Source organism: Urocampus carinirostris, chromosome 11, assembly GCF_059441175.1.
Source record: "Urocampus carinirostris isolate Australia breed hairy pipefish chromosome 11, RoL_Ucar_1.0, whole genome shotgun sequence".
Classification (NCBI taxonomy): Eukaryota; Metazoa; Chordata; class Actinopteri; order Syngnathiformes; family Syngnathidae; genus Urocampus; species Urocampus carinirostris.
In genome coordinates, this window is record NC_142359.1 from 6,603,442 (window position 1) to 6,626,455 (window position 23,014).

Consider the following 23,014-nt stretch of genomic DNA (forward strand, 5'->3'; position numbering starts at 1 on the left):
ATAAGAAGTTATTATCAGCTTTTCTACTTAAGACCGAAGAGGGCTGGGATGGACTTCAGCACCTCCGCAACCCTACTGAGGGTAAGCGGCGCAGATAATAGTTCAATAGATAATAAACACCCATAAAATCTAGATTTAAAGACCTCCACTGAGGTTTCAGATCTCAGTTCCGGAAGCAAAGCATTCCATAGCACCAGGAACCCGAATAGAGAACGCTCTCGACCTTCAGATTTCTTCTTGGCTCTTGGATCCACAAATAAATTGTGGTCTGTGCAGCCCTTTGAGACTTCTTGTGATTAAGGGCTTTACAAATAAATAATAATAATTAATAATGCATTTTATTCAAAAGCGCCTTTCAAGCCACCCAAGGACACTGTACAGACAATGAGAAAATACAATATAAAAAATTGTAAGCGAAATATTAAATAAAATAATAAAAAACATAGGAAAATAAATATAAATATGACTTAGCTTGACTTCACTTGGATCAGACCGATACCAAAATTCCCGGTATCGCCCACCCCTTACACCATGCAGTCGAAAGCGCCATTTTTCACTGCAAATACCGAAAGAGTTCAGCGGAGTATGCGCAAGAAATACTGCACATCCAAAGCATATATAATGTCTTAAACACAATAGCAGACATTTATTGTGGCTTTTGAACATTATACACAGTATATGAAGCTTTTTTGAGCGAGTGAGTGTGGATTTGTATCCTCCAAGGACAAATGTAATCTTTGTCACAGCGAGAAGCCGAAAAAGTTGCAGAATGTGTCAAAGGGGTTTGAAATTGCAATTATACGAGAAATGGCCGCAACAATAGGAAATGTCCTTCAGCAAATAATATGTTCTTGGTTTTTTCATGCTGGGTAGTTCAGAAATGTAAAAATATTGATTTATTTGAATAATTGGATGTGTGTACGTTTGTGTGTGTACATGTAAATGTATAGAAACACTGTACATGTGTCAGGACCAGAACGGAAACAGGACCCAATCGCGTAACGTTTCTCACAAGTTTATTGAGATAAAGAGAGGAAGGGCAGCGCCCGAGGGAAGCAAGTCGCTCTCGAAATCGGATTGTGATCCGAATATGGAAGTGGATCTTCCGTAGCGGGCGATGGCGGTGTCAGGGACCGAAAAACAGGTCGATAGACAGGACAGGAGAGCAAAAACGTGGTCGGGATCGGAAACGAGCCGTAAGCCAGAACGGGAGAGCAGACGTGGTCGGGATCAAAACAGGTCGTAGCCGGAGACAAACGGGAGCAAACAACGGGACAGGTGAGAGTCAGGGTCAAAAAAGGCTAGCCTTGTATACACAGAGGTTCGCAGATGGACTGACAAAAGGGGATTGACAGGATTGGGTTCAAATAGTGACAGGGAGCCAATCAGAAATCGTGGCCGTTGACGCCAAATGAGCGGACACAGGTGAATCACATCAGTAATCATGACTATATGTGTATAAATATATAATATATCATATATAAAATGTATGCTTTTGTATAAGAAATTTGACATTTTTATTGTTTAATATATCCATTCAATATGGTTGGTGTAAAGAAGAGGAGAGCCATTTCTATTAAATAAGAAAGCTTGATGCGGTTGAGAAAATGGTTGAATCGCTTTTTTCTGCCACTCTCTAACATGGAGGAGGACCTCTTGAAGCTTATCTTCCTAAAGTAAGTTATACTCAACTTTATCCATCTTTATAGAGCATATTACTTTATATAACGTTTATTTTTTAGTACAAAACAATACAGGTTACTTATACAAACCTTAAACATGCATTCCCAAAAAAATACAGCACTGAAGTAACTTACGAAAGGATTCAACTCACGAACGATTGTCAAGAACGTATCTTGTTCGTTAGTATGGCAGTGTCAGTAGTTATCAGTTTTCTTTTCTTTTTTTTTTTTTTAAAAATACATAATAAATAGGGGGAGGTGTTTAGACATCAAGTAAAATTTGTGTGATAGGCTTCCATCTTTTTCTCGAATTGTTTCAGTTGAAGTCTTGCAGTGATTTTTTAGTAGTTATCAGTTTTAAGGAAAAGAAAAAACGAAATCAGCATCAATCATAGAGAACGCGCTCGAACCTGCAGATTTCTTCTTGGCTCTTGGAGTCACAAATAGAACAGCATTTACCAAGCGAAGGCTCCATGTAGGAACATAGGGGGGAATCAAATCAGTAAGATAAGAGGGGGTAATTCCATGCAAACATTTGTATGTAATTAAGAGAACCTTAAAGTCACATCTTAAAGGGATTTCCCAATCCTAAAACATACAAAATGGGAGAAAATAGTACATGTTGTTTGCATTATACCTACATATAATATATATAATATAAATGGAATTTGGGTCGCAGGTTGTCATTAAGGTGGAATGCTCTCATCAACTCTCATCAGCTACACCGCTTATCCTCAGTAGGGTCGCGGGGGTGCTGGAGCCCATCCCAGCAATCATCGGGCAGTGGGCAGGGGACACCCTGAACTGGTTGCCAGCCAATCGCAGGGCACCTGGGGACAGACAACTCACTCGCTCTTTCACACCTAGGGACAATTCGGACCGGCCAATTCACCTGAAATGCATGTTTTTGGAATGTGGGAGGAAACCGGAGTGCCTGGAGGAAACCCACGCAAGCACGGGGAGAACATACAAACTCCGCACAGGAAGTCTGGAGCTGGATTTGAACCCACACAGGAGGTTCCCAAGACATGAACTGTGCCGCACATGCGCCAACCACTGCGCCGCCGTGCTGCCTGAGGTGGAATGGTGACCCTCAAATCAGAGCACTGCTCTAAATAAACATAAGAAAATAAACAATAATTGGCTTACTTTTGAATAATCTAATTTTCATTATTCAGCACCATCAAAGACGAGTTAATCACAATCACTAAATTATCATCCGAAGAGTCAGATATGACTTTAGTGAGTGCCTCTGTCATGACTACCGATGTGTTGCACCTGTGCCCGCTCCTTTGGCACCAACCGCTGCAGGCTCTGATTGGCTCCTGTTCCCTATTTAAACCCACGTCTATCTATCACCTGTTGTCAGTCCGTCTGCGAACCTCAGTGTACTCTAGGCAAGCTTTTTCGACCCTGACTCCAGCTGTTGTTGCTCCCGTCTATTTCCCGGCTTCGACCCGTTTTTTGATCTTGACCACCTCTACTCTCCTGGCTTTTGACTTGTTTCCGACCCCGACCACGTTTTTGGCTCTCCTGTCCCGGCTACTGATCCGTTTTTTCCGTTCCCGACACTGCCACCGCCCGCCACGGAAGTCCCACTTCCGCGTTTAGAGCGACCTGCTCCCGCGTCCAGCGATCACCGGATCGTGGGTGCAGCCCTTTCCTTTGTTCTAATTAAACTGAGAGAAACGTAACTGTCATGGACCAGAAACAGACACAGGACCTAATAGCGCTCGTTTACTCAGTTTTATTAATAAAAAGGGAGAGTAGGGCTTTCTTCCACGATCCGATGGTTGACGGACAAGGGTAGCAGGTGGCTGGAGACGCGGAAGCGGCACTTCCGAGTCGAGCAAGGATGGTCTTAGATTTGCAGGAATACTAGTCGTTATCCGGGACGGGAGACCAAGGGCGGTATCGAGTTCGGAAACAAGGTCGGCAACAGGTGTCAGGCAGGTAGTGGGGCAAAACAGGTCGAATGTTGGGATGGCAGAACAGGGCAGAATCAGGTCCGGAAACAGGTTGGCAACGGGTATCAGGCAGAGAAGAACAGGGCAGGAAAAGTGTCTGAAAGTGAGAGCTTGCCGAGCATCAGTTCGCAATGATCTGACAGGGTTCTCTTGAAAGCCAGGGGTTTAAAAAGAGTATTAGCCAATCAGCTCTCATGGTTGTTGGCGCCAATTGGGCAGTCACAGGTGCCTTGAATCGGCAATCATGACAGTAACGCAAGTGGGTCCTGTCCCCGTTCTGGTCTTGACAGCCTCAGGCTTTGGTTTGCCCAATCAAACGTGTCTTAAAGGATGCAACAAAATAGAATCGCAAGTTAGCCGACTGAATGCCTCATGCAAAGAAACATTCCCGAATTTGCAGGAGCGGGGTTTTAAGCAAAAATTGGTAGGAGGCAGAAACGGTACACGTTTTCTGCTCTGTGTGTTACTGTACTGCATGTTCTTTTTCCGTCCATCCCCGAAGCGCTTTGTATGTCCCGGCTTCTGTTGCGTCAGATTGCCTCGCGGCCCAATTAGATGCTCACTTTCTGACGAGCATGCTTGCACACATCGCCCGAAACATAACGTGAAGCGTCTCTCCATTCATTGTTCTACATGAATAAGCCGGCCATTACGGACGCAACTCGTGAAGCCTTCCGAAAGGCGCAGCCAACTGCTCATCGCCTTGGAAACGGCAGATTGGGCAGCTAAAGGAGAGCGGCTCTCCAGAGGAATGATTTTATCACTGTGCCCGGGTCAGCTTAGGACAGAGCCCTGCAGGCCTCTGGTGTGCTCGCTCCACATTGGACAAGAATGTGCATTTTAGGCGCTGACGGGAAACAGAATTTCTGAGATGCGAACAAATCAGGTTGCGTAGTTGCCTTAGAACTGTGGTTCCTGACTCAATCAGTGCAATAACACATACATTGTCATGATTACTGATTCGGGGCTGCCCCGTTGGCGCCAACAGCCATGGGACCTGATTGGCTGTTGGACTCTTTTGAAACTCTCGTCTTCCGAAAGGAAGCCGTCACACCGTCTGCGAACCTATGCTCTCAGCTAGGAAAGCTTTTCTACTCTCCGACACTATCCTGTCCTGTTTTCCTGCCTGATACCTGTTGCCGACCTTTTTCAGGACCCGTTTTTGCTTTTGCTCCTCCATCCCGGCTATCGACCTGTTTTGCCCTGTTTCCTGCCTGATTCCTGTTGCCGACCTTTTTCTGGACCCGTTTCCGTTTTGCTCCCCCGTCCTGGCCATCGACCTGTTTTCTCGCTGTCAACAACTACCTTCTCTCGACACGGAAGTGCCACTTCCGCGTTCCAGCCATCAGCTACCCGTGACCGACGATCATCGGATCATGGATGCAAGCACTGCTCTCTTTCTTAATAAAAACTGAGTAAAACGAACGCTTTTGGGTCCTGTCTCCGTTCCTGGTTTGTGACACACATATGTTTTCAGAAGCATGGTCCCCGAGTTGTTGTTGTTTGACTTTGAAAAACAATGATAAAAGGTTTGGCGCTGCTGAATTTCCCTTCGGGGATGAATAAAGTATCTATCTATCTATCTATCTATCTAATCAGTAAGTATCAAGTCTCTGGGAATGATTTCAGAATGAAAAATGTCTTTAATTGGCTTTGGTCAGATCTTTGCCAACACATCTAGGGAGCCCCCACTTCTTAGTGTCGCTTCCTGTATCCAGCAATGGAATGTGTAGGCAGCCCATAAAGCGAGTAGATAGTGAAGCAGTGTGCGAGAGATGCAGATGTTTCAACTCTGTCCCATCCCTGTATGTATTTCCTGTACGGCATTGTTCCCGTTTATTTTGTCCTATTTAATATCGGTTTTCAGTAAAGTTTCCGTCTATTTTTGTCCTGTTTAGTATTTTCTCCAGTTTTTGTTCCCGTCTTGTTTGTCCTGTTTATTTTCGATATCCTGATTCATTATCCATCCTGTCTTTCCCGTCCTGTACGCTATCAACTTGGGCAATTGTAATCGATCTCGTCGGTCTCTGGCTTCCTGTCTTTCCACGCCAGACCGCTGTCTAACGTGCATGACTCCCCATTTCCCGTAAAATAAAAGGCTTGTGTGAGAAGGTCACGCGTTTGGGTCCTGATCCTGTTCCGGTTCCTGACAGTAACATGTTCTCAGAATATACCGTGCACCGGGTAATGAGGCACTCTTTCAAATTTCTGGTCAATTTGGTGTGCCTTATGGTGCTGAAAATACGATGCGTTACCATGACAATTTAAATAGCTGTTACTCAGTGTAGGAATGAAATACTATGGCGGGGCATCCCTGTGGCATAAGGGGCCATCCGTTTTGATACATCATCTAAACCGCGCTCTGGCACGTCAGCCGTGTCAACCTCCTGGTAATAAAATAGGTCACGCTATTGAGATGTTCACCAATCACATCAGGCTGGATTACCACATGTGGTCAAAGCCCATGCGTACTATTAGATATTGAAAATTAACTGGCGGATTCGCTTAAAATCTCCTCTTGCGCCTGGTGTCTGCAACACCGTTGTGCTATCGTTTTAAATTCATATTTCATATCAAAATGATATCGGTGTAGCGAATATGGGTGGTAAATCAATTATTCTAACAAACAAATTATTAAGTGTATTTTTTTTCAAAACTCGTCTCGCCTTTTTGTAGCACCACATATGTTTTGGGAATATTATGTCAGGAAAACGGATGAAAAACCTTGTTTAGTCATTCTGAAGGGTGGCTACACACACTTTGAGTGACCGTTCTTTAATCAAGACACACACAGTGTCACGATTGCCCTGACCTGTGCCCGCTCGTTTGGCGCCAGCTGCTGCTCGTAGCCTGATTGGTTCCCCTCCTATTTTATCTCAGTGCTCTCATTCACTACTTGTCAGTCCGTCAACGGACCTCCGCACTTGCAGGGCAAGAATTTTGACCCTGGCTCCCGTTTTGTTCCCGGGCTATTCTGTATCCGGTATCGATCCCTTCTGTCCAGTATCCTGTATCTATCCCTGATCCAAGCCACTTTATCCTGTATCCGGTATCGATCCCGTCTGTCCTGTCCTGTCCGGTATCCTGCTCTTTATCGAGCCCGTCTGTCCCGTACCCTGTATTGATCCCTGATTCAAGCCCTGTCATCCTGTATCCTGTATCCAGTATCGATCCCCTCTGTCCCGTCCTGTCCAGTATCCTGCTTGTTATCGATTCCGTCTGTCCCCTATCCTGTATCAATCCCTGATCCAAGCCACGTCATGCTGTATCCTGTATCCAGTATTGATCCCGTCTGTCCCGTAACCTGTATCCTGTATCAATCCCTGATCCAAGCCCTGTTATCCAGTGTCCTGTATCCGGTATCAATCCCGTCTGTCCCGTCCTGTCCAATATCCTGCTCATTATAGATCCTGTCTGTCCCGTATCCTGTATCCTGTATCAATCCCTGATCCAAGCCCCGTTGTCCTGTGTCCTGTATCTGGTATTGATCCCGTCTGTCCCGTCCAGTCCGGTATCGTGCTCGTTATCGATCTTGTCTGTTCCCTTTCCTGTATCCTGTATCGATCCCTGATCCAAACCCTGTCATCCTGTATCCTGTATCCGGTATCGATCCCGTCTGTCCTGTCCTGTCCGGTATCCTGCTCGTTATCGATCCTGTCTGTCCCGTATCCTGCATCCTGTATCGATCCCTGCTCCAAACCCCGTCATCCTGTATCCTGTATCCGGTATCGATCCAGTCTGTCCCGTCCTGTCCGGTATCCTGCTCTTTACAGAGCTCGTCTGTCCCGTATCCAGTACCCTGTATCGATCCCTGATCCAAGCCCCGTTATCCTGTGTCCTGTAACTGGTATTAATGCCGTCTGTCCCGTCCTGTCTGGTATCCTGCTCGTTATCAATCCCGTCTGTCCTGTATCCTGTATCCTGTATCGATCCCTTTTCCAAGCCCCATTTCTTTTAGTTTTTTTGTAGTATTTCCATAGTAAAGGTTTGTAGTATATGTGTCATAATATTTCTGTCGTAATTTTTTTTATTATAGTATCACTGTAGTGGTATTTTGTAATATTTCTGTAGTATTCCCAAGTATTTCCATAGAGTCAGATTTCCGAGGTGAGAGAACGGGTTGCCAATATTTTTCAGTTTTTTGCTGTAAATGTTATTTTTAATGTGTCAGCACCCGAATGGAGGCAGGACCCACTTGCGTGCGTTTCTCTTAGTTTTATTGGGAAGAAGGGAAAGGATAGTTCACACGATCCGTGGATCACTGGTTGCAGGGAGCAGGTTGCTCAGACGCGGAAGTGGTATCTCCGTGGCGAGCGATGGTGGTGTCGGGAGCGGATAAAAGCAGATCAGTAGCCGGGACGGGGGAGCAAAATCGTATTTGAGATCAGAAAAGGCGTCGAAGCCGGGATGCAGACGGGAATCAGAACAGGAGAGAGTCAGGGTCCGAAAAGCTTGCCTAGCGTAAGCTGATGTTTGCAGACGGACTGACAACCAGTGATAGAAAGACGGGGGTTTAAAAAGTGACAGGGAGCCAATCAGCATCCGAGGCAGTTGGCGCCAAAGGAGCGGGCACAGTTGCCTCGCATCAGTAATCGTGACATAATGTTAAAATAATTTTGTTCCACTTCACAATTGTGTGTCAAATTTTGTTTATTCTTATAAAATCGTTCAGTTGTTTGGCTCTAAGATTGAAGCCTGAAATGCGGAAATATGACAAATATTTCGGGGGGGGGGGCAATACTTTTGCAAGGCACTGCACAATCCACAATCCCTCTCATTCATGCCAACAGACAATTCCTGTGGCAAACATGAGTCATCAATCAATGTCAGCAATCAAAGATCCAATCAGAGAGAACTCGGGAGGCTCCTGTCTGCGCCAACTGATGAAAACATATTTCATTTTATGATGGCCGCGTACCCGAAAAAGTCAGGTTCTCAATCCAAACGAATCGAACGAACCACTTGAACCAGTGGCGACCTTCATACATGTTAGCATGTAATATTATCGGGCTGTAATCTCATCAGGCTCTCCTGAAGCGCCACTCAATGTGCAAAAGCGAGGTGTAGAAGGGATGAGAGTGAGATGTTGTGGTGTTTTTGGTGGCATAGCTTCGGACAAAAAGATTTCTCTCCTATTTATTTGTTGTTAGGTTACTCAAACAATGGTGAGAATCTGTGGTAAGCGCTTCATTTTTTTGAAACATGTTATTTTTTCAGGTTTAGTAGAGTAAAGTCAAGTATATTTATCACAGGGAGTCTCAAAGGGCTGCACAGACCACAGATTACTGCAAACTACAGACTATTATTAAACCATCATCTGATCTAAAACCTACATGAGGGCAAGGAAAAACTCAAAAACCTTGAGGCGAGTCAAGTCAAGTTATGTTCATTTGTGAAGCCCTTTATCACACAAGTCTCAAAGAGCTGCACAGACTATTATGACACCATCCCCTGATCTTAAACCAATATGAGGGCAAGGAAAAACTCAAAAACCTCAGGATGAGTCAAGTCAAGTCATGTTTATTTGTGACGCCCTTTATCACCGGAGTATCAAAGAGCTGCACAGACCACGGATTATTGCAAACAGACTATTATTTCACCATCCCCTGATCCAAAAACTACATGAGGGCAAGGAAAAACTCAAAAACCTCAACATGAGGAAAATGAAGACATGAGATCATCCCCTTCCAGAATGACCAGGCTGCAATGGATGTTGCAGTAACAAACAATACACAGACATCATCAACATAGGTCATTCATAAACTATTGAATTGAAGCGTGTTTAAGGCCTAGATCAGTTCCACTGAGGTTGCAGATCGAATCTCAGGGTGAAGAGCATTCCACAGCACCGGGACCCAAACGGGGAACGCTCCCGAACCTGGGGATCTCTTCTTGGCTCTTGGGATCACTAGTAGACCAGCGTTTTCAGAGTGAAGGCTCTGGACCCGAACAGGGCGAAATTAAATCTGAAAGATATGAGGGAGCAAGTCCATGTATGATTTTGTATACCACCAACAGAACCTTGAAATCACATCCAAAGCTAACAGGGAGCCAATGCAGGTTGGCTAAAATCAGGGTCATGTCATCAAACTTTCTTGTCTTAGTTAAAAGCCTCGCTGCACATTTCGTACCAGCTGAAGGCTCTTGATTTTGGACTTCGGGAGACCGGAGGGTAGTCCATTACAGTCATCGAGAAGGGAAGTAACAAATGCGTGAATTATAATCCCCGCATCCGATTGAGACAGCATAGGGCGAATTTTAGCAATGTTGCGAAGATGGAAAAAAGCTGTTCTAGTAATATTCTTAACGTGTGTTGAAGGGACAGATCGGGGTCAAATATGACACCAACATTTTTGACTGAGTCACTCTGGGTGATATTACATTTGTCAATGTTCAGGGCAGTTTTTAAAAACAAGTCACGGCATTTAGATGCACCTGTCAGGACCAGGACAGAAAGCAGAACCCACTCGCGTAACGTCACTCACAGTTTATTGGGGAGGAGAGAAAGGAGCGCACACTCGATCTGGAGATCGTTGGTTGCTGGGAGTAGATGGCTCGGAACGCGTAAGTGGACAAAATCAAACAGATCGGGCGAGAACAAAACAGGAGCAAAAACACAGGCAAAAACGGAGATTCTCAGGGCTAGACGTGTCAAAACAAAGTTTCGCAGACGCTCCGACAAAAGGCGACTCACAGGACAGCGTTTAAGTAGTGACAGGGAGCAATCTGTCAACGAGTTTCAGCTGGTGTCCATGGGCGGGGCCAATTGGGCGCCCTGGCAACCGTGACAGAAGCTGGCGCCAGACAGTGGGGGCCAATTGGGCGCCACGGCAAACGTGACAGGACCAATAACTAACATTTCGGTCTTTTCAGAGTTGAAGCGCAAGACATTGAGTGACATCCATCTTTTTATCTCAGTCAGGCAGGCTTCCAAATTTCCACAGTTTGGATTTTTTTTCTCACCTTGTTTTGCATACACTTATGCTCTTAGGCTGGGGGAAGAAACTACTGGATTAAGTTTGATGAGTGGTAAAATAGAGGCAAGACCAGTCGAGATTATTTTTCTAAAAACCCAACGATTTAATATTTGTTGATAACTTGCAAACTAACACAGCAGAGACACTTTACATCCTTCGAACCATTCTTCGACTTGTTTCCGATCCCAATCACGTTTTTGCTCTTCTATCGCGGCTACTGACCCGTTTTTTCCATTCCCGACACCGCCATCGCTCGCCACGGAAGTCCCACTTCCACGTCTGAGAAACCTTCTCCCCGCGACCAGCGATCTCTGGATCGTGTGTGCAATCCTTTCCCTTCTTCCCAATAAAACTGTGAGATACGTTACGCGAGTGGGTCCTGTTTCCGTTCTGGTCTTGACAAATGCCTGGAAAAAAAAGGAAACGACTTGAACAGTACTCAGCAATGGAGGAAGAAATATTTTAAAGCTCATAGACAAAATGGATATGGAGTGTCTCGGCCAAGTGTTCGTTTGCAAGCGGTCGATATAACACAAGGAATATGAATGCTTCACCGCCTCCACAGGTTGGTGTACATGGTTTAGTTTTTATGAGGCTATTTTGAAGCAGTTTTAGATGATTCGTTTCAATGTCAGTATTTAAGGTACTATTGTCACGGTTGCCATGGCGCCCAATAGGTCCCCGCCGTGTGGCGCCAGGTTCTGTCACGGTTGCCACGGCACCCAATTGGCCCCGTCCATGAACACCAACTGAAACTCGTTGACAGATTGCTCCCTGTGACTACTTAAACGCTATCCTTTGAGTCGCCCGGCGTCGAAGCGTCTGCAAAACTCCTGCTAAACTCTGTTCTGATACGTCAAGCCCTGTGAATCTCCGTTTTTGCCTGTGTTTTGTTGTGGTTTTGCCAAACCTGTGAATCTCTGTTTTTGCCTGTGTTTTGCTACTGTTTTGTTCTCACCCCGATTTGCTTGATTTTGACCACTCCCGCGACCAACGATCCCCGGATTGAGTGTGCGCTCATTCCTCATCCCCCCAATAAATTGTGAGTAACGTTACGCTATTGGGTTCTCCTTCCTGTTTCCTGGTCCGTGACACCTATGTATCTGGTTACTCTCAGACTAACACGCCACTTCTGGGTGTCAAGCCTACCTATCAATGCCTGTGGCGTCACAAGGACCGTAGGTGAGGAGGGGCTCTATTTAAATGATCTGCATGGAACAAAGCGGGAAATCCCAGTCTGGCTTGCTTCTAGAGTGATAAACACACACATATCCTCACAGTTCATCAGGTGTGTGACTAAGCGTGTCGTTGTCACCGTGACAGAAGATGAACCTCCACCCACATAAACACACATAAAGGCCTCCTTGTTCCCCATCTGTCACCCGCTACTCAGAAGATCCCAGTGGCAACTGTCAAAAGTGCTGGTCAGTAATTGTTACTGTAATGTGCAAGCTTTGTTGCTATTACAGTTGATAGCTTGCAGCATTTGAGACTCCTTGTGATTAAGGGCTATGCTAATAAAAATGATTTGACTTATGATAATAATATATATTGTATTTTGAAGCCCCTTCCAGGTCTCTGTACATATGAGTGGGACACAACAATGAACCAAGAGTAAAATAAGCAAGTAATGAATAGAGCTAAAAGGAGCTGTGTGTGAGGCATATGGTCAAGAATAGGTAAGTCTGAAGAGGGGAGTTTTGAACAGGGTCACCGAATTTTGGAGATCAGGCGGCAATGAGTTCCAGAGCTTGGGGGCAGAGCGGCTGAAAGCTCTGCTCCCAATGAGATGGAGGGAGGAAAATGATCTGAGAGTGTGGGATGGCGTGGCAGTGTGAAGGAGGTCAGAAAGGTAGGGAGGGGCAAGGTTATGAATAGCCTTGTAGGTGTAGAACAGGATTTTGTAGTTGATACACTGGTTGATTGGGAGCCAATGGAGTTTCTGAAGGACAGGGGTGATGTGATGGCGAGAGGGGGTTTTGGACCAGCTGAGGCTGATGGAGGAACTTCTGAGTAGAGGAAGGAATCGCAGTAATCGAGGCGTGAGGTGATACGGCTTTGGACAAGATGGCTGTTGTATGTGGGGTGAGGGAGATCTGGTGGATGTAGGCTGACCAGGTGATGTTATTTGTATGAGAGTTAAGGGTGTGTGTTATCAAGGATGACACCCAGACTCTTGACCAGAAAGTAGAGAAAAACTGAGGAATTGTCAACAGAAAGAGAGAAGGAGTCAACTTTAGAGAGGGTGGATTTGGTGCCAATGGGAAGTAGTTCCGTTTTGTGGCTGTTCCGTTTTAGGAAGTTGACAGTGAACCATGACTTGACTTGTGTGTCGGCGTCAGATGGAGGGGCTGTCGACGGTAGTAGTTTCCGCACAGGGACCCTGAAGGGGTCAGCTGACTGAATTTACAGATCTCATTATGGATGGTCAATGGCTGCTAGTTAGATATCTGATTGATGGGGCCCTTGGCAGAAATTAGATTCTGGGCCCCTTACTAATTTTTTTGTCTTTGCGGTCAGAGCCACCTGAATAGGAATCCCTGCATTGTCTATAAGCCTGGTCTGACATCCAAAATAACTAAGAATCATCACATTCATGATGGAGAAATACTGAAAATTACGATATAGCATCTATAGGTGCAAATTCTAAACAGTAATTAATAATTTATCAATTCAAAAATCAAAATGATCTTAAATTTGGTGTGTTAAATCGATTTTTTTTCCGCTATTTGATTGGCGTCAGTTTCAAAGATGGATGACATCACCAACTGATCCTAATTCATTAATTGTAAACTTGTCACGGTTGCCATGGCGCCCAACTGGCCCCGCCCGGGTGGCGCCAGCTGCAGCTTGTTAACAGATTGGCTCCTTGTCAGTATTTAAACTCTGTCCTGTCAGTCCCCTTTTGTCGGTCCATCTGCGAATCTCTGTTTTTACACGGCAAGCCCTTTTTCGCCTGTCCAGTTTTTTGCTCCTGTTTGTCTCCTGCTACGATCTGTTTTGATCTCACCACGTCTGCTCTCCCGTCCCGAATTACGACCTGTTTTGATCTCGACCACGTCTGTTCTCTGTTCTCCCGCGTCCAGTAACCCCCTCCCTTTCTTCTAATAAAACTTGCGAGAAACGTTACGCAAGTGGGTCCTGTTTCCGTTCTGGTCCTGACAAAACTGTCTGTTCCCCCACATGCCAGGACAACAGGAACGTCAATACCTCGTGTGAATGCTTGGAACAAGGTTGTAAACCCGAGCCCGCCCTTTCCTTTACCGCAGCTTGTTGACACTCGTGTACTTCTTTATTAGCACACCTCCATGTTTGTTTGCGTCCAGGCTGGCATCAAATTCTTCAAGAAAGGCCTGACAACCGGAGGAGGAAAAAGAAGCCGTGAGCAGTCTCCATGTCCGACCGCATCCTCAGGTTACTCACTGGTCTCATCCATTATTACTGAGCCTCATCCATAATGGATATTTTGCCGGTACAATGCCACCGAGTGACGCTCTCCCGGCACAGGATGGACTTTGGCTCCTGCACTGTGGAGCAATGCGAGGTTGGGTAGGGTTACTTTAACTTGATTACTTTCAATTACTTTTGGATTACTCCAATACCAAATATGCTAATAAAAAGACGTTACTCCCCAAGCCTGCACAAAATTTCGTCATTTTATTCATATTTAGTTTTTTTGTCTTTTATTAGTATATTTGGTATTGGAGTAATCCAAAGGTCATTGAAAGTAATCCAGTTAAAGTAACCCTACCCAACCCTGGTTGTGACCTACATAAACCAGGAAAATTGGAATCACTCAGAGGGTCAAATTCTTATTGTAACTCCCAATAATTTTAGACACCTTGAACTCATAACTGTCAACCTTTCCCTGAGCTTTATATTTTTGTTAGATATTTCCAACTACGTATGCCGTGTAACCGTTTTTTGTCAGGACCAGAATAGAGACAGGACCCACTTGCGTTGCGTTTCTCACAAGTTTTATTGGAAGAAAGAGAAAGGGTGTCGCTGGACACGGGGTAGGAAAAAGGGGTCAGTAGCCGGGACAGGAGAGCAAAAACGTGGTCAGGGTCGGAAGCGAGTCGTAAGCCAGGAAAGGAAAGTAGATGTGGTCGGGGACAAAAAGAGGTCGACAGCCGGGACGGGAGAGTAGACGTGGTTGGGATCAAAAAAACGGGTCGAAGCCGGGGGACAGACAGGAGCAAAGAACAGGTGGGAGTCAGGGTCGAAAAAGGCTTGCGTAATGTTAACTGAGGTTCGCAGACGGACTTACAACAAGGGACAGACAGGAGTGGGTTTAAATAGGGACAGGGAGAACTTCCAATAATTTTAGACACCTTGAACTCATAACTGTCAACCTTTCCCTGAGCTTTATATGTTTGTTAAATATTTCCAACTGTTTACGCCGTGTAACCGTTTTTTTGTCAGGACCAGAATGGAGACAGGACCCACTTGCGTTGCGTTTCTCACAAGTTTTATTGGAAGAAAGAGAAAGGGTGTCGCTGGACACGGGGTAGGAAAAAGGGGTCAGTAGCCGGGACAGGAGAGCAAAAACGTGGTCGGGGTCGGAAGCGAGTCGTAAGCCAGGAAAGGAAAGTAGATGTGGTCGGGGACAAAAAGAGGTCGACAGCCGGGGCGGGAGAGTAGACGTGGTTGGGATCAAAAACGGGTCGAAGCCGGGGGACAGACAGGAGCAAAGAACAGGTGGGAGTCAGGGTCGAAAAAGGCTTGCGTAATGTTAACTGAGGTTCGCAAACGGACTGACAAAAGGGGACAGACAGGAGTGGGTTTAAATAGGGACAGGGAGAACTTCCAATAATTTTAGACACCTTGAACTCATAACTGTCAACCTTTCCCTGAGCTTTACATGTTTGTTAAATATTTCCAACTGTTTACGCAGTGTTACCATTTTTTGTCAGGACCAGAATGGAGACAGGACCCACTTCCGTTGCGTTTCTCACAAGAAAGGGTGTCGCCCACGATCCGGTGAGTGCTGGACGCGGGAATGGAAAAACGGGTCAGTAGCCGGGACAGGAGAGCAAAAACGTGGTCGGGGTCGGAAGCGAGTCGTAAGCCAGGAAAGGAGAGTAGACGTGGTCGGGGACAAAAAGAGGTCAAAAGTCGGGACGGTAGAGTAGACGTGGTTAGAATCAAAAACAGGTCGAAGCCGGGGGACAGACAGGAGCAAAGAACAGGTGGGAGTCAGGGTCGAAAAAGGCTTGCGTAATGTTAACTGAGGTTCGCAGACGGACTTACAACAAGGGACAGACAGGAGTGGGTTTAAATAGGGACAGGGAAAACTTCCAATAATTTTAGACACCTTGAACTCATAACTGTCAACCTTTCCCTGAGCTTTATATGTTTGTTAAATATTTCCAACTGTTTACGCCGTGTAACCGTTTTTTGTCAGGACCAGAATGGAGACAGGACCCACTTGCGTTGCGTTTCTCACAAGTTTTATTGGAAGAAAGAGAAAGGGTGTCGCTGGACACGGGGTAGGAAAAAGGGGTCAGTAGCCGGGACAGGAGAGCAAAAACGTGGTCGGGGTCGGAAGCGAGTCGTAAGCCAGGAAAGGAAAGTAGATGTGGTCGGGGACAAAAAGAGGTCGACAGCCGGGGCGGGAGAGTAGACGTGGTTGGGATCAAAAACGGGTCGAAGCCGGGGGACAGACAGGAGCAAAGAACAGGTGGGAGTCAGGGTCGAAAAAGGCTTGCGTAATGTTAACTGAGGTTCGCAAACGGACTGACAAAAGGGGACAGACAGGAGTGGGTTTAAATAGGGACAGGGAGAACTTCCAATAATTTTAGACACCTTGAACTCATAACTGTCAACCTTTCCCTGAGCTTTACATGTTTGTTAAATATTTCCAACTGTTTACGCAGTGTTACCATTTTTTGTCAGGACCAGAATGGAGACAGGACCCACTTCCGTTGCGTTTCTCACAAGAAAGGGTGTCGCCCACGATCCGGTGAGTGCTGGACGCGGGAATGGAAAAAACGGGTCAGTAGCCGGGACAGGAGAGCAAAAACGTGGTCGGGGTCGGAAGCGAGTCGTAAGCCAGGAAAGGAGAGTAGACGTGGTCGGGGACAAAAAGAGGTCAAAAGTCGGGACGGTAGAGTAGACGTGGTTAGGATCAAAAACAGGTCGAAGCCGGGGGACAGACAGGAGCAAAGAACAGGTGGGAGTCAGGGTCGAAAAAGGCTTGTCTAGTGTTAACTGATGTTCGCAAACGGACTGACAAAAGGGGACAAACAGGAGTGGGTTTAAATAGGGACAGGGAGAACTTCCAATAATTTTAGACGCCTTGAACTCATAACTGTCAACCTTTCCCTGCAATTTATACGTTAAATATTCCGAATTGTGTACGCCGTGTAACCATTTTTTGTCAGGACCAGTACATAGACAGGACCCACTTGGGTTGCGTTTCTCACAAGTTTTATTGGAAGAAAGAGAAAGGGTGTAACCCACGATCCGGTGTGTGCTGGACGCGGGAACGGAAAACGGGTCAGTAGCCGGGACAGGAGAGCAAAAACGTGGTCGGGGTCGGAAGCGAGTCGTAAGCCAGGAAAGGAGAGTAGAGGTGGTCGGGGACAAAAAGAGGTCGAAAGTCGGGACGGTAGAGTAGACGTGGTTAGGATCAAAAACAGGTCGAAGCCGGGGGACGGACAGGAGCAAAGAACAGGTGGGAGTCAGGGTCGAAAAAGGCTTGTCTAGTGTTAACTGAGGTTCGCAAACGGACTGACAAAAGGGGACAGACAGGAGTGGGTTTAAATAGGGACAGGGAGAACTTCCAATAATTTTAGACGCCTTGAACGTGGTCGGGGTCGGAAGCGAGTCGTAAGCCAGGAAAGGAGAGTACACGTGGTCGGGGACAAAAAGAGGTCCAAAGCCGGGACGGGAGAGTAGACGTGGTCGGGATCAAAAACGGGTCGAAGCCGGGGGACAGACGGGAGCAAAAAAACAGGTGGGAGTCAGGGTCGAAAAGGGCTTGCGTAGTGTTAACTGAGGTTCGCAGACGGACTGACAAAAGGGGACGGACAGGAGATGGTTTAAATAGGGACAGGGAGCCAATCAGAGTCCGAGGCAGTTGGCGCCAAAGGAGCGGGCACAAGTGATTCACATTGGTAATCATGACATTTTTGCTCTGGAAATTTAAAAAAAGGGTGTTTTTTGTTGGACTTATTTTGTATTTCTTGTTTCGTCTCTAATCTGCATCATCATTGTATGTTTCTGATTTTGTCACGGTACACGTTTTTTTAAAATTATTTCATTATGCAACCTATTTTTAAGCATTATCATTTATTTTTGAGGGAATAGTTTCATTTTTATCCATTTCGTTTGGTATCGTTTGAATACATTCATAATTTGAATGTAAAAATATACAAAACACAAAGTCCTTTACTGGACAAGGAGCCTTTGAGCCTTTAATATGTCACAAAAGTAAAAGATGTGATATCATTGCCACAATGTTTGTCTTTCAACAAAAATGTGAATGCCACAAGTGGAGCAATGCGTAAAATTTCGGAACAATATAGTTGGATTGTCAGTACCCGAAGAGACAGAGGACCCAGATGCGTAATGTTTTCACAAAAGCTGTATTTTACGGGAATGGAGCAGTCATGCGCGTGAACACAAACACCAGCGAGTCGGCGATCGCTGGGCGGAAGAAGTGAGACAGAGAAGTCAGAGGCAGCCGAGATCGAAACCGGACAGGACAGACGGGATCGATACCAGATACAGGATACACAAGCAGATACTGGACAAGACGGAACAGACGAGATCGATACCTGATACCCGACACTGGAGCTAGATACCAGACAGGGCAGGACAGACAGAATCGATACCGGATACATGAGCAAGATACCGGACAGGGCCGGACAGACGGAATCGATACCGAATACACGAGCAAGATATCAGACCGGACGGGACAGACGGGATCGATACCGGATACTGGAGAGTGGAGCAAGATACCGGACAGGATGAGACAGATGGGATTGATACCGAATACCGGGGAATGGAGCAATGCACCGCACAGCGCTAGACAGGCGGTATCAATATCGGATACTGGAGACTGGAGCAAGATACCAGACAGGACGAGACAGGCGGGATCAATATCGGATACTGAATACAAGAGCAGGATAACAGACCGGGCAAGGAGTTGATTCCTCGAATAGACGCATTTTAAACTCTAAAAAAATTAAATTAAAAAAGGTGGATGCATCCTTTTCATTGTGGCAATCACAAAGAGTCTCAAAGGGCTGCACAGACCACAGACTATTGCAAACTACAGACTAATATTACACCATCTTTTATTTTACATAGTCTGCCTTGCTGTGGGTAAATAGGAGCTGCATTGTATCCGCAATTCTAATTATAGCTTGATCGGACGAATTGCGGTCATTAAAAATGGGAGCAATTGACTGAGGTTGACAGGAACAGGCTGCATGAATCTCCAGATAACAACCTTGGTGATGACTTGCAGAGTTGTGTGCCGTACTCCCCTCTGTTCTCTTTCCCTTTTTTAGCAAGATGCAACCGCTCCGGGGAATATATTTACTCGTCCAAACTCTCCCGTCCGTGTTTGACGCTCAACTGTTTGACACCGGGGAATAAAACAGAAGATTGGGCCCTGAGCACCTAACCAATCTTGGCCAAACAAGACTTTGAAGACCGAAGCTTTGACGTTTTTATTGCAGGACATGTGTCGTGGAGGTTATAAATCCTGGACTACGGTTCCTGTGTCCCTGGAACAGTTTTCTAGCAAGGTCGCCGGCGTTGACTCGGACTCGGCATGACTTATTTGGACTCCTCTGGGTGTTTCTTGAACTGGGCTGGGGAAAAGTAGGCGAGGCGTTAAACTGTGCTAGAAAGGATAATCACGCGGTTGTCTCCCCGTGGACTTGGTGCTATGTGTCACGTGACATGCCAACCTGGGAAAAGTCTTCCCATGTGCGTCACGTGACACACTAAAACAGCGGAAAGTTTCCATAAACCGATAGAAAATTGATGACGGCGGAGGAAAATGGTAAGAGTAGAGGGTGTGTGTGTATATGAGTGATTGACAGAACTTACCACTGACTTTCAGATTTAATGTCCCCCTATGTTCCGGTCCGGAGCCTTCGTTCTGAAAATGCTGGTCTACCAGTGATCCCAAGAGCCAAGAAGAGTTCCGCAGGTTCGAGAGCGTTCCTTGATTCGGACCCCGCTGCTGTGGATTGCTCTTCCCCCTGAGGTTCGATCTGCAACCTGAGTGGAACTGTTTGAATCTAGGCTTAAAACACACTTCTATTCCATAGCTTATGAATGACCCATATTTCCTGTTGATGATATCTGTGTATTAATTGTTATTACGACACCCATTGCAGCCTGGTCATCCTGGAAGGGGGATGACCTCATGTGCGGTCCCTTCTCAAGGGTTCTTCATTTTCCTCATGTTGGGGTTTTTTGAGTTTTCCCTTTCCCTCATGTAGGTTTTAGATCGGGGGATGCTGTAATAATAGTCTTTGGTCTGTGCAGCCCTTTGAGACTCCTTGTGATTAAGGGCGACACAAATAAACATGACTTGACTGGACTCATCCTGAGGTTTTTGAGTTTTTCCTTGCTCTCATGTAGGTTTTAGATCAGGGGATGGTGTAATAATAGTTTGTAGTTTGCAATAATCTGTGGTCTGTGCAACCCTTTGAGACTCGTTATGATAAAGGGCGTCACAAATAAACGTGACTTGACTTTACTTGACTTATCCTGAGGTTTTTGAGTTTTTTCTTGCCCTCATGTAGGTTTTAGATCAGGGGGATGGTGTCATAATAGTCTGTAGTTTGCAATAATCCGTGGTCTGTGCAGCCCTTTGAGACTCCTTGTGATTAAGGGCGACACAAATAACCTGACTTGACTTGACTCATCCTGAGGTTTTTGAGTTTTTCCTTGCCCTCATGTAGGTTTTGTATCAGGGGATAGTGTAATAATAGTCTGTAGTTTGCAATAATCTGTGGTCTGTGCAACCCTTTGAGACTCGTTATGATAAAGGGCGTCACAAATAAACCTTAGCGTGATCTGGCCCGCGGGCCGCCTGCTTGACACCTGTGAGTTAATGAATGGGAGGATGGATGTCTCTTTTAACCCCTAAGTTTAACCGTAATTAACAAATTCTTATAGTATTTTTGTCCTACATTGGAGTTACTCGTTTCTCCTTTTTATTCCTCTCTGAGCGCTTACCCACCCAAAATGCCGGTTCACACCAAAGGTGTACTTCATAAATCTGCAATTACCATATTTTCCGCACTATAGGGCGCACCAGGTTATAGGGCGCACCCCCAAAAAATAGTTTTTGGTCCTATATCTTCCATAGATAAGGCGCACCGGGTTATAAGGCGCAACAATGGGAACGTCGACAAAACAGTCAGATGGTTCAGTCCAACTGATTACCCCCTTAACATTCTGAAAGCTTGCAAAGACGCAAATACGTGTCGTAGACACGTGCGGATGTGGTGTCCGTACGATGTCACTCAAATGCATCGTTCCATCATTCGGAAGGTTAAAGTCTTGGGATTCAAGAAATGCCAACCATTCCTTAGTTTCTATTTTCTTTTTCGCTCGCAACTTTACTGTGCATATGACAATAAACACTTGGAATTGAGTTTAATTTAAAAAAAGACCCATCACAGAAGCATCGATATCACTCTGAAACAAGATACTGGGAAAATATATAGCCGGAGTAGCTCACCGAAGTCGTTGCGTTCAATAATAATGTGCAACCATGGTCCTCTTATATCCGTGAGTGTAGTAAATCCAGGAGAGTAAAATATTTACAAATACAGTACAGAATCGTAAAATACTGTTTTCTCTATGCCGTCAACCCAACATGCTATTCACATTCATCTTTTTCGGCCAATTGCAGGCTTTGTTTTGCCCCTTTAGCCTATGCTAGCCTGTAAATGATAAAAAGGATCCGCCCTCTTTACCTCCGAATAACTTTAGCCAATAGTGATCGATTCAACTGATGATTGACACATCTTTTTCGGCCAATTGCGGGGTTTGTTTCGCCCCTTTAGCCTATGCTAGCCTGTAAATGATAAAAAGGATCCGCCCTCTTTACCTCCGAATAACTTTAGCCAATAGTGATCGATTCAAATGATGATTGACACATTGGTTAGCCAATGAAACGCCGGTATATAAATCCCAGCATACACCGCGGACGACTTCACCTTCAGGGGGAAATCTAGTCGGCGGCTGCTTTGCATTAGTTGCAAGACTTTGCGACTTAATATTGATCCATGTATAAGGCGCGCTGAATTATAAGGCGCATGGTCAGCTTTTGAAGAAAATTTAGGTGCGCCTAATAGTGCGGAAAATACGGTACTGAATCCCAAATCTCTCATGAAGTTAAAAGAAGCATGGACAACTGTTTTAGCAGCAGCTAGGAGTTTCTCCTGGGCCGACCAGAGGGGTAATTGACACACACGTACATGAACACGTACACAGAGGTCATTACATGACCACTAAGCGTCTCCATAAGCATCTCCATAAAGCCGTGCAGGCATATCTGACATATCCATCTGTTCCACTGGGATCATATCGAATCCCCTAACAACGCCCCCATCTCTCGCTCTCTAAATCGGGGTTAGGGGTGTGTTAGCGGTAGCGTTGATGGAACAATGATGACTGTGTTGTTTCTAATGTTTTTGTGTCAAGTATTTTATTGGGTTTTGATGAAATGAGGGTGTATAGTATTTTTTTCGTATCAATTTTGATATATGGCAATTTTTTTAAATTAAAAAGCATTGGATTGCCTGGAGCCCTTTCTTTTTATTAGGTGCTAACTGTGACAAAAAAAGCATATTAGCCCTAAGTGTCACGGTTGCCAGGCGCCCAATTGGCCCCGCCCGTGTGGCACTAGCTGCGGCTCATTGACAGATTGGCTTTCTGTCTTTTTTAAGCTCAGTGCTCTCATTTTTCCTTTGTCAGTCCGTCAACGTACTTCTGCCCCGCAAGACGTGGGTTTTGACTCGGTCCTGTTTCCCGTTGGAAGTCCCTATCCGGTATTGTTCCCATTTATTTTTGTCCTGTTTGATATCGGTATCCAGTTTCGTTCCCGTCCATTTTCTTCCTGTTTATTATTCTCTCCAGTTTTTGTTCCCGTCTAGTTTGTCCTGTTTTATTTCAGCATCCTGTTTCATTATCTATCCTGTCTGTCCCGTTCTGTCCGGTATCAACCCCATCCGTCCGATATCAACTCGGGCAATTTGTATCGATCTCGTCAGCCTCTGGCATCCTATCATGTCGAAATGTCCTTGGGCAAAACACTGAATCCCTAATGCCTCCAATAAGCAGGTTGGCGCCTTGCATGGCTGCATGACCGCTTTTGGTGTGTGAGTGTGTGTGTGAACGGGTAGGT

The 23,014-nt window shown here is 45.6% G+C and overlaps 1 long non-coding RNA gene across 1 annotated transcript in view; it reads left to right on the forward strand.

Annotated features, from left to right (window-relative positions):
• LOC148356299 (uncharacterized) overlaps positions 1–23,014 on the forward strand; it is a 66,286-nt gene that overhangs the window by 35,482 nt on the left and 7,790 nt on the right. The window contains exon 3 of the long non-coding RNA XR_015852045.1: positions 13,953–14,040. This is a non-coding gene — a long non-coding RNA (uncharacterized LOC148356299). The remainder of the gene's footprint in view (positions 1–13,952; positions 14,041–23,014) is intronic.